The sequence below is a fragment of the Zingiber officinale genome, chromosome 2A (genome assembly GCF_018446385.1).
Source record: "Zingiber officinale cultivar Zhangliang chromosome 2A, Zo_v1.1, whole genome shotgun sequence".
Taxonomy (NCBI): Eukaryota; Viridiplantae; Streptophyta; class Magnoliopsida; order Zingiberales; family Zingiberaceae; genus Zingiber; species Zingiber officinale.
Genome location: NC_055988.1, coordinates 27,528,782 through 27,548,403, shown reverse-complemented (window position 1 = coordinate 27,548,403; position 19,622 = coordinate 27,528,782). Strand labels below are relative to the sequence as shown.

General features: G+C 36.3%; 1 non-coding gene across 1 annotated transcript; it reads left to right on the top strand.

Annotated features, from left to right (window-relative positions):
- The first annotated feature begins 18,252 nt into the window (after positions 1–18,252).
- On the top strand, positions 18,253–18,325 carry TRNAA-AGC. Its single transcript has one exon. It is a non-coding gene; the product is annotated as a tRNA-Ala (tRNA).
- Positions 18,326–19,622: the final 1,297 nt, after the last annotated feature.

Sequence of the window (19,622 nt, the reverse complement as noted above, 5' to 3'; positions counted from 1 at the left end):
TGTCAAACATCAAGAATAGAACTCTCTTCTCGACAAACATCAACATACAACTCAACTAGGTCAATCTTGACCTAAGGTTGCATCAACAATCTTCCCAAGTCAAACATCAAAATACAACTCGAGTCAAGTCAACTCGAGTCGGGTCAACCAGGTCAACCTTGACCTAAGGTTGTACCAACAATCTCCCCCTTTTTGATGTTTGACAAAACCATAATCAAATTAGGTTAACCCGATAACCTAACTTAGGTTTTCCAATGTTCTCCCTAGAACATTTTCCCATTTTCCAACACTCTCCCCCTTGGGACATCTCTCCCCCTAACTTAGGTTAATCCGATAACCTAACTTGGGTTCTTCAATAGTTCTCCCCCTTTTTGACACACATCAAAAAGAGTGAATCAAGGTCAAGAGTTTCCTCCTAATGAAAGTCCCATATCTTTCATTGAAACTCTTAATTTCCCCCTTGATACTAAACTCAACAATCAACTTAGTGATAATCCCATATCACTAATCCTCAAAAAGTCTTAAGGAGTAAAAACTCCCCCTAAAAGTCAACTCCAGCTTGACAATTAGGTAAAACTCCCCCTAAAGGTCAACTCCCCCTTGACCATTGCACCAACAATGTCTTGGAGAGTTTCAACCCTTTAGAAACCCGAAACTCACTCCCAAAAACTGAAATTTCAGACACCTGCTGAAAATCAGAAACTGGCACGCATTGATCGGTCCTCAGACCGATCAGAAGCCCCCTGGATCGGTCCCCAGACCGATCCACGCTTTACTGATCGCACTGGATCATCACTGATCGGTCACCAGACCGATCAGGCCTTCCCTGGATCGGTCCGTTGACCGATCCAGCCTCTGAAATAAGAGATTTCTGATTTTCTCCCCGGGAGAAATTCAGAAACTCACATAAAATTACAGAAAATTCCAAAAATCGTAAATTTTGAGGATACATTCCTCATACCATATACTATCATGGAAAAATAGTTTTAGATGAAAATAACTTCCATTTTCAAATCTTGATACAAAGTTCGAAAAGTTTTGAAATAGCTCAAAGTTTCAAAAACTTTGTATCACTTTGTTCAATGATGAATGCTATCACTAGAAAAGCTTCATCAAGGTTTTTCAAATCAATTTCGAAATGATTTTAAACCTTTTAATTTAGGACCACAATCTTTGGGCTAAATGTATATGACTTGTACACAAGCTTTCCCTATGATCCCCAATTTCTTGAATTAGGCTCATCTAGGTACAAGAACTATGCACCTTGATCCTAACTCATGATCCTAATATCTCACACACATCTAAAGTGTATCAAACATATCCAAGTCAATTTTGATGTGAGATATGGGTTTAGGTCATCTTAGGCTAAGTTCTCATGCATTTTCTAAACACCAATTTGATCTCAATATCAAATTGTGTTTCTATCCTTAAATCAATTTCATTGATTATTACTGCAAGAGATGATGACATGGCATGAAATAATATCATAAATGAAAACATGTGCCAATGTCATGATATCATGGCATAAAGTATGAAACTTAACTAAAGCATGACATATAAAGAACCTAAGCTTTATCATGACATATCAAATGATGATAAATTAAGTATGATGTCATGACATGGCATATGGCAAACAAAATATGGCAAGTAACATGTAAAGGTATAGGAAATACCTAATTATAGCCTTAGTTGCCATTTTTGATAATTTTGATCATTTTGCCATAGGTTCTATATTCCTAAGTGTAATAGATCTAAAATCATATATCAAAGATGTTTAGATCACTATGTGCCAATTAGATTGACTTAAGAGAACTCCTCAAATGTAGTTGGCACATCACCTTAGGAATAATTGTTAAGTTCATTTTCAAGGCTTGTTTACACCTTGAAAATTCCTAAAGTGCCACATTTTGCCATGATTAGGTTAACTACCTATTCAAGTAAGGTTGGCACACCCTAACTCATCTAGCGTGATGAAATCACGCTCCTAGGAACCCAATACCTATTTGAGCTCATTGAGTTCACTAAATATTCACTAGGGATGACTTCCCTAGCAACCCTCCTAATGACCCTCTTAGGCTTTAAAGCCTTGGTCATTTGGGACTCATCAAGATCAACTCTAGGGGTGACTCCCCTTGTGACCTTGGTGGTGGTCTTCCTAGCCCTAGGTTTTGTTCCATAATCGAATGGAACATTATGATAAGTGGGCTTGACCACTTGGGACTTAGGTTTGTGACCCAAACCTTTCTTGTCCTTGGACTTGGGTTTTTGACCCTTAGACCCTAGAGTTGACTTCTCTAAATTCTTTAGGGCCTTTTCTAGAGTGTCAAGTCTTGACCTCAAGACTTGATTTTCTTTCTCTAAAACCTCAAGTTTTAATTTATCATTCTTTCTTGAGGTGTTCCTAGGCATATGTCTAGTTGTCTTGGGGTTTCTACCTAGGTTCTCCTTAGCCTTAGATGAGTTAATCCTAGAGTTGGCCTTCCTAGTATTATCCTTATCTAAGTTAACATGTTTAGCACCTAAACACATGTATTGATTTCTAAGGTTAACATGCTTATCATTCTTGACAATTGCAATAAGACTACTAGCATGTATCTTATTAGAAGTGCAAGAATGAACCTTAGAGGATACCTTAGGGTTTGCCTTCGCTCCCCCTTTACACGTGCTTGGTCTTTTGTCTTTGTGAGATTGCCTCCCCCTTGGACATTGACTCATATAGTGTCCCCGTTGCTTGCATTGGAAGCACACCACGTGCTCCTTGCCCTTGCGTTTTGGGACTCCGACTTCCTTGATCTTTGGCGCCGGTGGAGTCTTCTTAGTCTTCTTTGGACATTTACTCTTGTGATGTCCAAATTCCCTACACTCAAAACACATTATATGCAATTTACTTGAACTTAAAGTGTTTGAGTTACCTAGGGTCGAGGATGGATGGATGCTCTCTTCTTCATCCCTCCCGGAGGTAGAAGCTTCTTCTTCGTGCTCCGATCTTGAAGAAGAACTCACCTCCTCTTCTTCTTTAGATGTTGAGTAGCCCTCAACTTCTAATTCCTCACCTCCACGATGTGAGCTACTTGGCTCACTAGGCTCCTCTTCATGGCTTGAAGTGGGGCTCTCCTCATGGAGTTTGGCCAAGTTGTTCCACAACTCCTTGGCATTATTGTTTCCACCTATCCTACACAACACATCATTAGGTAAAGAGAATTCAATGATTTTCGTTACCTCATCATTGATGGTTGATTGGTGGATTTGCTCCTTCGTCCACTCCTTCTTCTTGATAGGATTTCCTTCCTCATCCATCGGAGGGGAAAACCCTTCTTGTACACAAAACCAATTTAACATATTAGTCCTAAGAAAATACATCATCCTTACCTTCCAATATGTGAAGTTGTCGTGAGACTCGTAGAAGGGTTGAATCGTGACATCTTCTCCATAGAGATCCATCTCTAGCCCGTGCTCCCCCTGGTGTTGATCCGTCGAAGAGCGGCCTCGCTCTGATACCACTTGTTAGGATCTCTTCGTACACGGCTAGAGAGGGGGGTGTGAATAGCCGACCCCAATCTTTCGCGTTTCTTCCTACGATTAGGTTAGTGCAGCGGAAATACAACGTAGAAAGAAAACAGGAGAAGAAAGACAAACCATATAACGAGGTTCGGAGATGAACTCCTACTCCTCGGCGTGTCCGTAAGGTGGACGAAGCCTACCAATCCGTCGGTGGATGAGTCCCCGGAAACCCGGCTAATAGATACTCCTTGTGGGTGGAGAAACCTCGCCACAATAACTCGCAACAGCAAGATAGAATACAAGGAATACAAGAAGTAAATACAATGAATGTAACAATACAAGCTTGCCTTCTTGTCGTCGACTGAAGTCCTGGAAGCAACAACTTCACGGACGAATGCCAACAAGCAGCTCAGCCGAAAGAAGCTCACGCGGGGCTTCGGAAGTGAGCTCAACAAAGCTCAGTCGAAGATGAAACTTCAGCAGCAGAACAGAAGTTCTAAGGAGGAAAAAGAAAGAGTGTACTACACAGAAGATGCCCTCGTCTCCTTATACCTGCGAAGAAGAAACAGCGAAGAAACTAGCCGTTGCGTCACAACGGCTAGAACCCTGATCGGTCTGTGGACCGATCAGGCAACATCCTGATCGGTCTGCAGACCGATCAGGGAAGAAGCCTTCGCTTCTGTTCCGTCCCTGATCGGTCCATGGATCGATCAGGAAACCTCCTGATCGGTCCACAGACCGATCAGGGAACCTTCTGATCGGTCCATAGACCGATCAGGCTTCTCTTCTCTGCTAGTTTACCACTGATCTCCTTCTGATCGGTCTCCAGACCGATCAGATAACCATCAGTAGCATACTGATCGGTCACTGATCGGTCACCAGACCGATCAGATGAGCCATGTATCATTGGATCGGTCTGCAGCCCGATCCAAACTTCTCAGCCCTAAACCTAAGGCTTCCACACCAACATCCGGTCAACCTTGACCTGTTGGTACATCACGCTTAGCATCCGGTCACTCCCTTGACCTGCTAGCACTCCCCGCTAAGTGTCCGGTCAATCCCTTTGACCCACTTAGACTTTTCCACACCAGATGTCCGATCATCCCTGATCCATCTGGATTTTCCTCTTCGTGCCAAGTATCCGATCACTCCCTTGACCTACTTGGACTTTCCAACACCAGAAGTCCGATCATCCCTGATCCATCTGGATTTTCCCTTGCCTGGGTTCACTCACCAGGACTTTCACCTAGCTTCACTCACTAGGGTTTTCACACTGCCTAACATCCCAGTTAGGACTTTCTCACTGCCTGGCTTCACTCACCAGGACTTTCCAACTGCCTAACATCCCAGTTAGGACTTTCCCACTGCCTGGCTTCACTCACCAGGACTTTCCAACTGCCTAACATCCCAGTTAGGACTTTCTCACTGCCTGGCTTCACTCACCAGGACTTTCCAACTGCCTAACATCCCAGTTAGGACTTTCCCACTGCCTGGCTTCACTCACCAGGACTTTCCAGCTGCCTAACATCCCAGTTAGGACTTTCTCACTGCCTAGCTTCCTGCTTGGACTTCTCCGTGCCAAGTCTCCATACTTGGACTTCTCCAGTGCTCTCGTGCCAAGCTCCCTGCTTGGACTTCCCGAATCAGGTCAACCAGGTCAACCTTGACCTACGGTTGCACCAACAATTACCCAAACATCTATTCTTGTCAAACATCAAGAATAGAACTCTCTTCTCGACAAACATCAACATACAACTCAACTAGGTCAATCTTGACCTAAGGTTGCATCAACAATCTTCCCAAGTCAAACATCAAAATACAACTCGAGTCAAGTCAACTCGAGTCGGGTCAACCAGGTCAACCTTGACCTAAGGTTGTACCAACAATAGGTTCTATCAATTTGATATTTTCAATTTAATTATTGCAAATGATATTGGGTCTTTAAGTTCAATAATGTGGTCATGAGATCGATACTAGTGTATAAAAATTTGTTCTATGTCATTCCGAGATCTCTAGGTCTAGTTTTTATTTTTTTTGAAAGATTTTATTTAGAATTTTTAAAGATTTTAATTTTGGGACAAACTTTTTAGTTCGTCCTAGATCTAGGATGAACTTCAAAGTTTGTCCCAAATCTCTAATTTTATAATTGAGGAATAAAGTGATAAAAATATAGATGCATGACCTAAACACCTAAGAATAACACGAAACGAGTTTCTATGTGTTATATCGATCTCCTTATCGCAATGATGACCTCAAACATTTTTTTCACTCAATATTTTGAGGTTCATAAATTTTTTTATCAAAAATTAAAATTTTCATTTCCATAAATTTAAAAACCTCAAAATATTAGGTGAAAAAATTATTTCGTGTCATCATTGTGATTAGAAGATCGATACGAACGCATAGAAATTTGTTCCATGTCATTCCGAGCTCTATAGGTCTAGTTTTTATTTTTTGAAATATTTTATTTAGAATTTTTAAAGATTTTAATTTTAGGATGAACTTTTCAGTTTGTCCCAGATCTGGGATGAACTTTTCAGTTTGTCCCAGATCTGGGATGAACTTCAAAGTTCATCCCAAATCTCTATTTTTTTAATTGAGAAATAAAGCGATAAAAATATGGATGCATAACCTAAACACCTCGGAATGACACAAAATGAGTTCCTATGCATTTGTATCGATCTCCTGATCGTAATGATGGCCTCAAACATTTTTTCACTCAATATTTTGAGGTTCATAAATTTTTTTATCAACAATTAAACTTTTCATTTTCAAAAATTGAAAAACCTCAAAATATTTGGTGAAAAAAATATTTCATGTCATCATTGTGATCAGAAGATCGATATGAATACATAGAAATTTGTTCCATGTCAGTCCGAGCTCTATAGGTCTAGTTTTTATTTTTTGAAAGATTTTATTTAGAATTTTTAAAGATTTTAATTTTGGGATGAACTTTTTAGTTCGTCCCAGATCTAGGATGAACTTCAAAGTTCGTCCCAAATCTCTATTTTTTTAATTGAGGAATAAAGCGATAAAAATACGAATGCATGACCTAAATACTTCAGAATGACACGAAACGAGTTCCTATGCGTTCGTATCGATCTCTTGATCGCAATGATGACCTCAAACATTTTTTTCACTCAATATTTTGAGGTTCATAAATTTTTTTATCAACAATTAAAATTTTCATTTCCAAAGATTTAAAAACATCAAAATATTAGGTGAAAAAAATTATTTCGTGTCATCATTGTGATCAAAAGATCGATATGAACGCATAAAAATTTGTTCCATGTCATTCCGATCTCTATAGGTAAGTTTTTATTTTTTGAAAGATTTTATTTAGAATTTTTAAAGATTTTAATTTTGGGACAAACATTTTAGTTCATCCGGACGAACTTCAAAGTTCATCCCAAATCTCTAGGTTTTTAAATTGAGGTATAAAGTGATAAAAATATGGATGCATGACCTAAACACCTTGGAGTGACACGAAATGAGTTCCTATGCGTTCGTATCGATCTCCTGATCGCAATGATGACCTCAAACATTTTTTTCAGTAAATATTTTGAGGTTCATAATTTTTTTTATCAACAATTAAAATTTTCATTTCCATAAATTTAAAAACCTCAAAATATTAGGTGGAAAAATTATTTCGTGTCATCATTGTGATTAGAAGATCGATACGAATGTATTGAAATTTGTTCCATGTCATTCCAAGCTCTATAGGTCTAGTTTTTTTTTTTTGAAATATTTTATTTAGAATTTTTAAAGATTTTAATTTTGGGATGAACTTTTCAGTTCATCCCATATCTAGGATGAACTTCAAAGTTCGTTACAAATCTCTATGTTTTTAATTGAGAAATAAAGCGATAAAAATACGGATGCATAACCTAAACACCTCGGAATGACACGAAATGAGTTTCTATGCATTTGTATTGATCTCCTAATCGCAATGATGACCTCAAACATTTTTTCACTCAATATTTTGAGGTTCATAAATTTTTTTATCAATAATTAAAATTTTCATTTTCAAAAATTGAAAAAACCTCAAAATATTTGGTGAAAAAATTATTTCATGACATCATTGTGATCAGAAGATCGATACGAACACATAGAAATTTGTTCTATGTCATTCCGAGCTCTATAGGTCTGGTTTTTATTTTTTTGAAAGATTTTATTTAGAATTTTTAAAGATTTTAATTTTGGGATGAACTTTTTAGTTCGTCCTAGATCTGGGATGAACTTCAAAGTTCGTCCCAAATCTCTATTTTTTTAATTGAGGAATAAAGTGATAAAAATACGGATACATGACCTAAATACCTCGGAATGATACGAAATGAGTTCCTATGCGTTCATATCAATCTCCTGATCGCAATGATGACCTCAAATATTTTTTTCACTCAAAATTTTGAGGTTCATAAATTTTTTTATCAACAATTAAAATTTCCATTTCCGAAAATTTAAAAACATCAAAATATTAGGTGAAAAAATTATTTCGTGTTATCATTGTGATCAGAAGATCGATATGAATGCATAAAAATTTGTTCCATGTCATTCCGGACTATAGGTCTAGTTTTTATTTTTTGAAAGATTTTATTTAGAATTTTTAAAGATTTTAATTTTGGGGCAAACTTTTTAGTTCATCCCAGATCTGGGACGAACTTCAAAGTTCGTCCCAAATCTCTGTTTTTTTAATTGAGGAATAAAGTGATAAAAATATGGATGCATGACGAAACACCTTAGAGTGACACAAAACGAGTTCCTATGCATTCGTATCGATCTCCTGATCACAATGATGACCTCAAATATTTTTTTCACTCAATATTTTGAGGTTCATAAATTTTTTTATCAACAATTAAAATTATCATTTTCAAAAATTGAAAAACCTCAAAATATTAGGTGAAAAAGTTATTTCGTGTCATCATTATGATCAGAAGATCGATATGAACGCATAGGAACTCGTTTCATGTGATTATGAGGTCTTTAGCTCATGCATCCACATTTTTGTCACATTTTTTCTAATTTAAAAAAAAACAAAATTTGGGACAAACTTTGAAATTCACCCCTAATCTGGGACGAACTGTGATATTCGTCCCAGATCTGGTTTTCCTTAAACTGGGATAAAGAAAATTTACTCTATGTTTGCAACAAAAATATTTTTTTTATCGCAAACCTAGTAAAATTTCCAACGAATTTCATATTTCATCCCAAATTTGCAATAAAATTTGCGACGAAAGAATGTTTGTTGCTATTTTCCCACAATTATTTTCTAAATTCATGGTAAATTTACGATGAAAATTATTTGTTGCTAATTTTCATCCCTAAAAAACTATTTTTTTTAGTGTTTGCAAACTCAATTAGTACTTAATTAGCAATCCTATAGATCGATATTTTATTACTTGATAATATAATTGTGCACTTGTGATTTCCCACATCAGAAATTTTCCTCTAGTTTGAAGAATTCATGTAGATTAGGGATAAGAATTTCTAGCAAGGTATCAAAGCCTTGCTATTTCATCATTTTCATGGCAATAAAGTTAGGGTTTTCATTGATTTGTTGTTTTTATGCTAGATTAGGTGGTACTAGCATAATACAATGTTTAATCATCAAAAGTATTATGAAAAGAAAACCTAGGAAAAGCTAGTTTTCCAAGTTTTTTGTGTAGATAACAAAGAACACAAGGAACAGTGATGAACCACTATTTTCTTTGTGAAAACTACCACATTTGATCTGATTTTTGGTCAAATAGTGATGGATCTGGCAATTGATTGCCAAACCTAAAGTATCAAACAGAATCATTTGGAATCGACTAGCCCGATCAATCGGTTGACATCAATTGATTGCTTGATCAAGGTAATCGATTAATATGTCTGAACTAGGGCGAAAAATAAATTTGAATTTATTACTTGCATCGATTGCAGCTATCAATTGATTGGCAATTTCATCAATCGATTGATGGCCTTAAGATTGGACATAGAATCGATCGGAATCAATCAAATTAATTGATTAAAGCTACCAATCGATTGACAATTTATGTCAATCGATTGACAACCTTCAAATTAGATACAAAATTGATTTAAATCGATTAGCAAAATCGACTGCATTAGGCAATCGATTGTTGTTTTCAATTAACAATTAGGAAGTTGAGCATTGAAGGCTCTGAGATCGACTAGCAAATCGATTGCCAAGGATCAACAATCAATTGATAAGTGTGATGTCGAGCACAGAAGGTTTGTTGATCGACCAAAAGGAATCAATTAGTTGATACTAATTGATTGACACACATTATCAATTGATTGATGGTCGTAAAGTCAACTACAATAGGCTTTCAAGTTGATTGGGGCAACCGATTGGTTGTTGCCAATTGATTGTCGTATGGTATCAATTGACTGGAAAACCTAAACTTAAGCTATTAAGGCTGATCAAGTGCCTATCTGTTAGATTAATGTTCTTAGGAATTCTTATGTCATCAACAAGCATGCTACTAAATAAAATTATTTTGTTGGCTGAAACAAAAATACTTTAGGTAAGTTTAGTGTATTTTGTGTAAATAGACATATATCTATGTTAAAAGTAATTAGCCCAAAGGAAAATTACTTTTAGGCCAAATATATGTTTAAGGATAGCTTATGACTAAAGAACAAAATATTTTTTATTTTTGTTTAGAACACGCACAAAATATGTCAGCTCAAAGGAAAACATATTATATGACTGATTAAGGTTGTTGTGAACTATGAACCAATATATAATTCATATAAAGTGTCAAAATATGTGCATAATATGTTGGTTCAAAGGAAGATACATTATGTGGCCATATAAGATTTGATTTATTTTAAAGAGTGCCGCTAACAAATTGCACTTTAGTCCAAAAAGTAAAATAAATATTGTATTTAGTATTTCATAAAGAGTCATTTATATGCTTTTATTTGCATAATCTTATGTTTTACTATCTTACTTATATTTGTTCTTGGCTTTAATTAAATTTTGAGTTAACATTATTTTTCGCTCTTCTAATTTAGTATAGTCAATAACTACCGCTATTAATAACAACCCAACATGGATCAAACTTTGTGCAATGGAAAGAGTACGTAATTGTAATCTTGGACTACATGGACTTAGACTATGTATTGAGACACAATTACCCCACACCCCTGACTAGTACTAATACTATAGAGCAGAGGACTGAATTTGAAAAGTGGGAGTGATCGAGCTGCATGAGTCTAAGTATCATGAGACTCTATTGCGACACCAATAAAGGAAAGGTCAACACTACCACACTTCTTTCGAAGTTGTTGTCTATATGTAGTATAATGGCAATGGAAATATTAGGGAATACATTTTGAAAATGTCCAATATTGCCACAAAAAAGCACTAAAACTTAAAATGTCTATGATTAATTATGTTAATGCATTTCATCTTTATGTCTTTGTTATTTACACGATCACTACTTTTAAGATTTCATATAATACTCAAAAGGAAAAGTAGACATTGAATGAACTTATAGCTCATTGTGTTCAAGAGGACGAGAGACTAAGGTGTGAGACATTTGAGAATGCTCACCTAACGTCTAGTTCTCAAGATTCGAGCAAGAAGCAAAAGAGGATCGACAATAAAGGAAAGGGAAAATAAACCACAGATTCTGAGAGTTATGGCCATAAGGAGTACAAAAAATAAGATAAGGAGTCTACTTATTTTTTCTGTAAGAAGAAAGACAAGATTGCCCCAAATATACCAACTGCATGTAAAGTAAGGTAAACTTTTTAATCTTGTTAGTTTGGAAATTAATTTAGCTATATAGTTACTACTGATACTTGATGGATAGATACCGGTAATATTTGGTGGATAGATACCGTATCTTTGCAAGAAGTTAGATTGTTGAGCCTAATGAAGTTATGGGATAATTCTCTAAGTTCCAGTAGCTCATTACACATTGAACTAAAAATCTGCTCAAGATATAGAAAATCATTTGTCTATGTTTTTAAACAATTAATTTTGAAAATTTATCCATTATTCCTAACTTTTTTTTTTTTTTGTCTACCTACCGTTTTCGTGCGACTATTTTCCTTAGGAATTGGGATTCTTAGCCCATAAAAGTGAAATATTATACTCCTAACAGAGCAAACATAAAACATATTTAAATGATAACTTGTTCTCATCAATTTATGGAAACTGGAGGAGTTTGTGGATCAAATTTTACCCTTCACATTGTAAACTCTTTTTTGTTTATCACGTCCGTGGTATCGCTACATTACACCTTTTCGTTTATGTACAAACTAAACTGAACTACCATTTATTGTTTATCCTATATTCACATGCTTTTCCCACTCTCTTCTGTAGTTCAGCAATGACCATTTTGTATCTCCGTGTCCCTGGTGTGGCTTTGCTTTTCTTCCCTATCATCTTGTTTTCTTTTTTGTTTGATTGCAGCTTAATGGCATTGTCAAAGAAGCTGAGCTCCTTGGACGAACATCTTTCATGCGATCCTGCATATCTGTCAAAGGTGAGTTAAATGATCCTGTCCCCTTCTATTACAAAATACGAAGAATCCGTTAATGCCAACCAATAACTTCACGACGATGCAGATTGGTAAAGAACGGCAGAGGTTTGATTTTGAGTTTGATTCTGTTCCACACAAATTCATGTGAGCGTGAGCTGCAGTACCAGTGGCAGGGAAGTTTTCCGCAGCTAATGCTTTGACTTTTTCGTGGGAAATACTGCAGGCAGCGTGCTTATCTTTTCATAAGAAAGGGACCGTTTTGTATCTCCATGCCCTGATGTGGCTTTGCATTTGTTCCCTATCATCTCATTTTCTGTTTTGTTTGATTGTAGGTTAATGGCATTGTCAAAGAAGCTGAGCTCCTTGGATGAACATCTTGTTGAATTATAAAGTGATGTTCTTATAAGACTAAGTTAATCTAGTCTATTGTTAAATGATTTATTTTATAATTTGGAAGTCTAATCATTGATAGTTTTGTCTGAGTCTTTAGGCGTTTAGAATGTGTTGTGTGTGATCCTATTTTGTAGGATCTGGTGTGATCCTAATCCTATTTTATAGGATATGTGATAGGTTGAAGAATTTTGATGTAAAACCTATATATAGGCTTTTTTTCCTTCTCGTTAGGGTGTGAGAGAGTTTTCCTGTATTCCATCTTTCAAATAATTATTGTTGATAATTTCTTCACGCTATTCTTCATATCAAGAGTTTTCTTCACGGTTAGTCATTTCAATTCGCTTGGAGTGACAAGGTTTTTATCTTGTCGGTTTTATTTTTTTTCTTTACATGGTATCAGAGCCTAGTTATTTTCGTGAAGAAGGTTATTGCTCTCTCGATATGGAAGGCACTGGTCGTGTAGCAGGACTTGGTTTGGAATTATTGAATCAGTCCAACTATCGAATTTGGAAGACATGTATGGAGTCATATCTAGTCGGTGAAGATTTGTGGGATGTCGTTTCCACTAATGGAGTTGTCGCTCCGACAAATATCATCGAGAACGCAGAAGCGTTTAAGAAATGGAAGCAACAAAATGCTAAGACATAATTTGTTTTGAAGAGAACCATTGCTCATGGAATATTTGAGCATGTAATCGGATGTGAGTCAGCCCATGAAATTTGGCAAACTCTCGATCGGTTGTTCAATAAAAGGAATGAGGCTCGATTGCAAATGCTCGAAAACGAGTTGGCAGCTGCAAAGCAAGATGGTATCTCTATTTCTGAATATTTTCTCAAAGTAAAAAATTTATATTCAAAAATTTCTCTTCTAAATCCTGAAGAACGAATCTCGGAAGCAAGAAAGAAGCGATATATTATTCGTGGTCTTCAGCCTGAGTATACTCCATTTATCACTTCAATTCAAGGATGGGCTCAATAACCATCACTAGAAGAACTTGAAAATCTTCTCTCATCACAGGAATCGTTGGTCAAACAAATGGCTACAATGAATATTAAGGAGGAGTCAAAGAGTGCCTTGTTTGTTAAAAAAGGAAATTTTTATAAACGAAAAAGTAAGATAGAAGAAGGTACTCCAGATCATTCAAATGCACCTAAGAAGACGTTCAAATGTTACAGGTGCGGCATGCTTGGTCATATTAGAAAGGATTGTCAAGTTAAATTGAAAGCAGAAAACTATGCAAATTTGGCCGATGTGGCCAAAGAATCTGAAAAAGTAGATGATTGGAAGAATTGTTTCCTTACTGATATTGTTGATACTCAATGGTAAACATGCTTAATAGTAGAAGGAACTTCTCACATAAAGCATCCACCCAAAAATGAATGGATTGAAGATTCTGGTTGTGGTCATCATCTTACCGGAGATGAATCAACTTTTTCATGTTCTTAGTTACATGATAGTGGCAGGGGTATTATCACCGCTGATAATACAATTCATAAAATTCAAAAAGAAAGCACCATTGTTATTGACAACAATCGTGGAGAATCAATCACACTAAAAAGTGTATAGCATGTGCCGGGGATACAAAAGAATCTTTTTTCTGTTGCAAATGTAGTGGATGCTGGAAATTTCATGCTCTTCAGACCATGAGATGTGAAGTTTCTTCGAAACGTCAAAGAAATTAAGCAGACGTTGTTCACACTGGTACGCGTGTAAATGATTTATTTGTTCTATCTACATCAAATTCATACATTGAAAAGATGAGCAGCAATGATAATTCCTCCTTGTGGCATGCAAGACTTGGTCATCTAAACATGACTAAGTTGAAGTTAATGATTCAGAGGAAATTAGTTGATGGTTTTCTTGATCTATCAAAGGTTGAGTATGGTAAAATTTGTGAAGGTTGTCAGTTTGGAAAGGCGCATAGACTTTCTTTTGAGAGCTCAAATTCAAGGTGCACAATTCCCCTGGAACGAATCCATAGTGATTTGATGGGTCCTACTCGAATTGCTTCTTATTCTGGATCTCACTATATGTTGCTATTTGTGGATGACTATACGTGGTTCACATGGGTTTATTTTGTGAAACACAAATTATAGGTATTTTCAAGATTTCTGGAATTCAAAGAAACTGTGGAAGGAGAATTGTGTAGAAAAATCGAAATTTTGCGGACAGATAATGGAGGAGAATTCTATTCAAATGAATTCTTCTCATTTTGCCGAAATAATGACATTAAAAGAGAAATGTCTTGTCCGGAGACACCACAACAAAATGGCGTGGCTGAAAGAAAAATTAGACATCTTGTGGAGACATGCAAATGTTAGCTGCATGCGAAGAATTTATCCAAGGAGTTATGGGTAGAAGGTATGAAGTGTGCAGCTTATGTTATTAACCGGGTGCCACTCAGTCCAACCAATAATAAGGCACCTTATGAATTGCTCTTCGATGTTAAACCAAACGTGAAGTATTTTCGAGTCTTTGGTTCAATTTGCTACGTTCATGTGTCTGAGTTTCAAAGGAGTAAGTTGGATGCCAAAGCAATTAAATGTATTTTCGTTGGTTATGATGAACAAAGAAAAGGTTGGCGGTGTATGGATCCTACGACTAACAAATGTGTTATTTCTCGCGATGTTATCTTTGATGAGATTTCTGTCCATGACTCTACAGATGTCTATAAGGAAGAAAATGATACAGTAACTTTGCCATTATCCCATAGCTCAGAAAATGTATTTGAAGAAAATCAAGGAGAAAGGGAGAACTTGCGTTCTATTCAAAACGATGGTTTTCAAGAGGAGACAATCAGCCAATGCCCGAGACGAAATATTGTGTGACCGTCTCGTTATAGAGATGATAATTTTGTCACAAATTTTTCTTGCTTCTTTGCTGATCCTATTGATAATGACGAACCTTCTTCTTATGATGAAGCTAAAGGAGTAAAAGAATGGGAAGCTGCCCTGAAAGAAGAAATGGATGCTTTGTAGAAAAATCAGACGTGGGTCTTGGTTCCTAAACCCCCTGAAGTGCAACCAGTTTCATGTAAATGGGTCTTTCGAATAAAGAGGAAGGATGATGGGAGCATAGATTGATTCAAAGAAAGGCTAGTAGCTCGAGGTTTCTCTCAAAAGTACGGGGAAGATTATGAAGAAACATTTAGCTTGGTGGCAAAAATGACTTCGATACATATTGTTCTAGCATTAGCAGCCAGCTTGGGTTGGAAATTGTGGCAGTTGGATGTTAAACATGCTTTCTTATATGGAGAGCTTGATAGAAATATTTATATGGATCAACCGCTTGGATTTGTGTCTAAGTATCATCCGGATTTTGTGTGTAAGTTGAAGAAGGCCCTCTACGGATTAAAGCAAGCTCCACGTGCGTGTTATGGAAAAATTGTAGAATATTTAAGATTCTGTGGATACAGAGCTTCTGAAGAAAATTCAAGTCTCTTTATCAAGAAACGTCAAGGACTCATAGTGATTATTCTATTGTATCTGGATGACATAATTCTAACAGATAGCAATTATGCAGAGGTCACTCGTCTTCAAGAAGAACTTTCATTGCGGTTTGATATAAAGAAACTTGGGGAGCTCAAAAATTTTCTTGGGCTGCAAATTGAAAACATGGAACAGGGAATTTGTGTGTCTCAGTTCAACTATGCTAAACGACTCATTGAGAAATTTGGATTAATTGATGGAAAGAAACGGTCTACACCACTTGATGTGAGTGCAAGACTTCGTCGTGATGAAGGAACATGTTTATCGGACCCTCGTCCCTTTCGTGCACTTGTGGGAAGTCTTATTTATTTGACAATAACAAGGCTAGATATTGCCTTCTTATCCGTCGGTATGGTTAGCCGATATATGCAACAGCCACGGAAGCCACACTTTGAAGAGGTGACAATAACAAGGCTAGATATTGCCTTCTTATCCGTCGGTATGGTTAACCGATATATGCAACAGCCACGAAAGCCACACTTTGAAGAGGCAAAGAAGATCCTAAAGTATGTTAACTCTACTCTTAACCTGGGTCTATTTTGTAAGAAGGGTGTAGAGTTTTCCTTGCAAGGATTTGCAGGTGCTGATTTTGGTGGAGACTTGGATGATCGGAGATCAATTTCTGGTTTTGTATTTATGTGTGGAACTACAAGTATATCATGGTGTACCAAAAGCAAGGCTCGGTATCTCTATCCACGACTGAAGCAGAATACAAAGCATATGCTCATGCCGCTCAAGAGTGTATATGGCTTCGTAGACTCTTTGAAGATTTGCACATACCCATTGATCAACCTATTCCTATTCATGGAGATAATCTAAGTGCAATCAAGCTCACTTCTAATCCTGTCTTCCATGCAAGAACAAAACATATTGAACTTGAGCATCATTTCATTCGTGAGAAAGTGCTCGATGACATTATTGATATAATTGCAGTTAAGAGTGAAGATAATATTGCTGACATTTTTACAAAATCAATTTCGAAGGGCGCATTCGAAGATCTGCGATCAAAGCTCGGATTAGTTATGAGAACAACACTTTAAGGGGGAGTGTTGAATTATAAAGTGATGTTCTTAGAAGACTAAGTTAATCTAGTCTATTGTGTGTTAAATGGTTTATTTTATAATTTGGAAGTCTAATCATTGATAGTTTTGTCTGAGTCTTTAGGCGTTTAGAACGTGTGTTGTGTGATCCTATTTTATAGGATCTGGTGTGATCCTAATCCTATTTTATAGGATATGTGATAGGTTGAAGAATTTTGATGTAAATCTTATATATAGGCTTTTTTTCTTTCTCGTTAGGGTGTGAGAGAGTTTTCCTATATTCCATCTTTCAAACAATTTTTGTTGATAATTTCTTTACGTTATTCTTCATATCAAGAGTTTTCTTCACGGTTAGTCATTTCGATTCGCTTGGAGTGACAAGGTTTTTATCTTGTCGGGTCCGTTTTTTTTCTTTACACATCTTTCATGTGATCCTGTATATCTGTCAAAGGTGCATGAGTTAAATGATCCTGTCCCCTTCTATTACAAAATACAAAGATTCCGTATGCTAACCAATAATTTCAAGACGATGCAGATTGGTAAAGAACGACAGAGGTTTGATTTTGATGAGTTTGATTCTGTTCCTCACAAATTCATGTGAGCGTGAGCTGCAGCACCAGTGGCAGGGAAGTTTTTCACAACTAATGCTTTAACTTTATCATGGGAAACACTCCAGGCAGCAGTAGCAGTAGCAGTAGCAGTAGCAGCAGCAGCATCATTTTGTTCTTGTGAGTAACTGAGTGGGCCAGTGATACGTACAGTTGGATAGTTTAGCCTTAGCGTGATTGTGTTTAAGCATGTTTGTCAAGTTAAATATAAAGAATCAAAAAATGACTAATTTCAGTCACCCTATTATTATTATTATTATTATTATTATTATTATTATTATTCAAAAATACATGCCAAGGTATTTTTGAGATTTGAAAGAATATTATTTACCTCTCTATTCCATTTAAATAAAACGTCAATAAATAAGATCTGGTATCTCAATGATATCATCGGGGGTGGCATGGCTCCTATCTCTTCATTTTTTGTCTATTTTTTACTATAATTATTTTTAAATAATAAAATATTTTGAATTTATTCAATAGGGGATATATGATAGCAAATGATAGAATCCGCATCTCAACGGTCCCACATGGTCGGCCTCACGATCATTTACATTGAAAAATTGTAGTTGACTAATACGGATGACGATTTTTTTTTCCTCGGTTGGGGAAGCTGTATTCAACTAGGGATATAGCTCATAGGGTGGAGTGTTGTACGATGATTGATACCTGACATATCCATTTTTAGTTACAGTAAAATATTTAAATATTTATAATTAAATTGTTGGGGGATGTAGCTCAGATGGTAGAGCGCTTGCTTAGCATGCAAGAGGTACAGGGATCGATACCCTGCATCTCCATTTACTTATTTTTTATAATATTTAATTCTGCCCGTCTTCCTCCTTCCTCTTTGATCGTCCTCCTATATATTAGTTCGGATCCTCTGTCCCCATTTCTCTCTTGTCCCCATGTCCCATTGCCGATCGGATTGATCAGATTAAATCTCAAGGAATCATGAGCGTGATTGTCTTATGATTTATATTATTTATTGGATAAATAAAGTTTCATTAATTTAGTGCACGTTCTCCATTTACTTATTTTTAATAATATTTAATTTTGCCCGTCTTCCTCCTCCCTCTTTGATTGTCCTCCTATATACTCTCGTTACTTCAAACAAAATGTTAATTTTACTTTTTGCAAACTACGTGTTATATTTGAGAAGTATCATAGATTGTCTTATGATTTATATTATTTATTGGATAAATAAAGTTTCATTAATTTAGTGCACGTTCTCAATGTGTATGATTTGATCTTAAACTAATTTTACTTATTTTTAATAATATTTAATTCTGCCCATCTTCCTCCTCCCTCTTTGATCATCCTCTACTCTCCTTACTTCAAATAAAATGTTAATTTTACTTTTTGCAAACTAACATACGTGTTATATTTGAGAAGTATCATAAATTGTCTTATGATTTGTATTATTTATTGGATAAATAAAGTTTCATTAATTTAGTCCACATTCTCTATGTGTATGATTTGATCTTAAACTCATTTACTGAATGCCCACAATATGATTTATAACATGAAAGAACTTGTGATTGTTAGATCGAGTAATTCGCTAGAGGGAGGGGGGTGAATAGAGATTTAAAAATTCGCAAAAGAAGATCGAGTACGCAGCGGAAAAATTGAAAATAGAACAATGCTAACACAAGTAATTTTTTTTACTTGGTTCAGAGCCTTCGTCGACCCCTACTCCAAGGCCCGCACTCATTGAGTGCTTTCGTTAGGTAATCCACTAGCAATTCGAAAGAGTAGTTACAGAATAAAAGTATAGGAATGCTAAAAGAAATGAAGTACCGATACTAATTAAGAAAAGAAAAAGACAACACGTTTGTCGGAAAAGCTTCAACATCACAGGAGCAGAGCACGGTAGAGCAAGCGTTGGAAGGATTTGTTATCAGTTGATTCTTTGCTCCAGGGTGCATCCTCCTTATATAGGAGGCTCTGGGCGCCCGAATCCCTTTCTGGTGCTGGAGTATGACATAGCCCAGCCAATCATGAAGCTCCATGTGGTGACACGGTGACGAGATAAAATTTGCATTCCGGGTGCCCAGACCTCTAGGCACCCGGATTCCTTCTCGATGCCCGGACCTC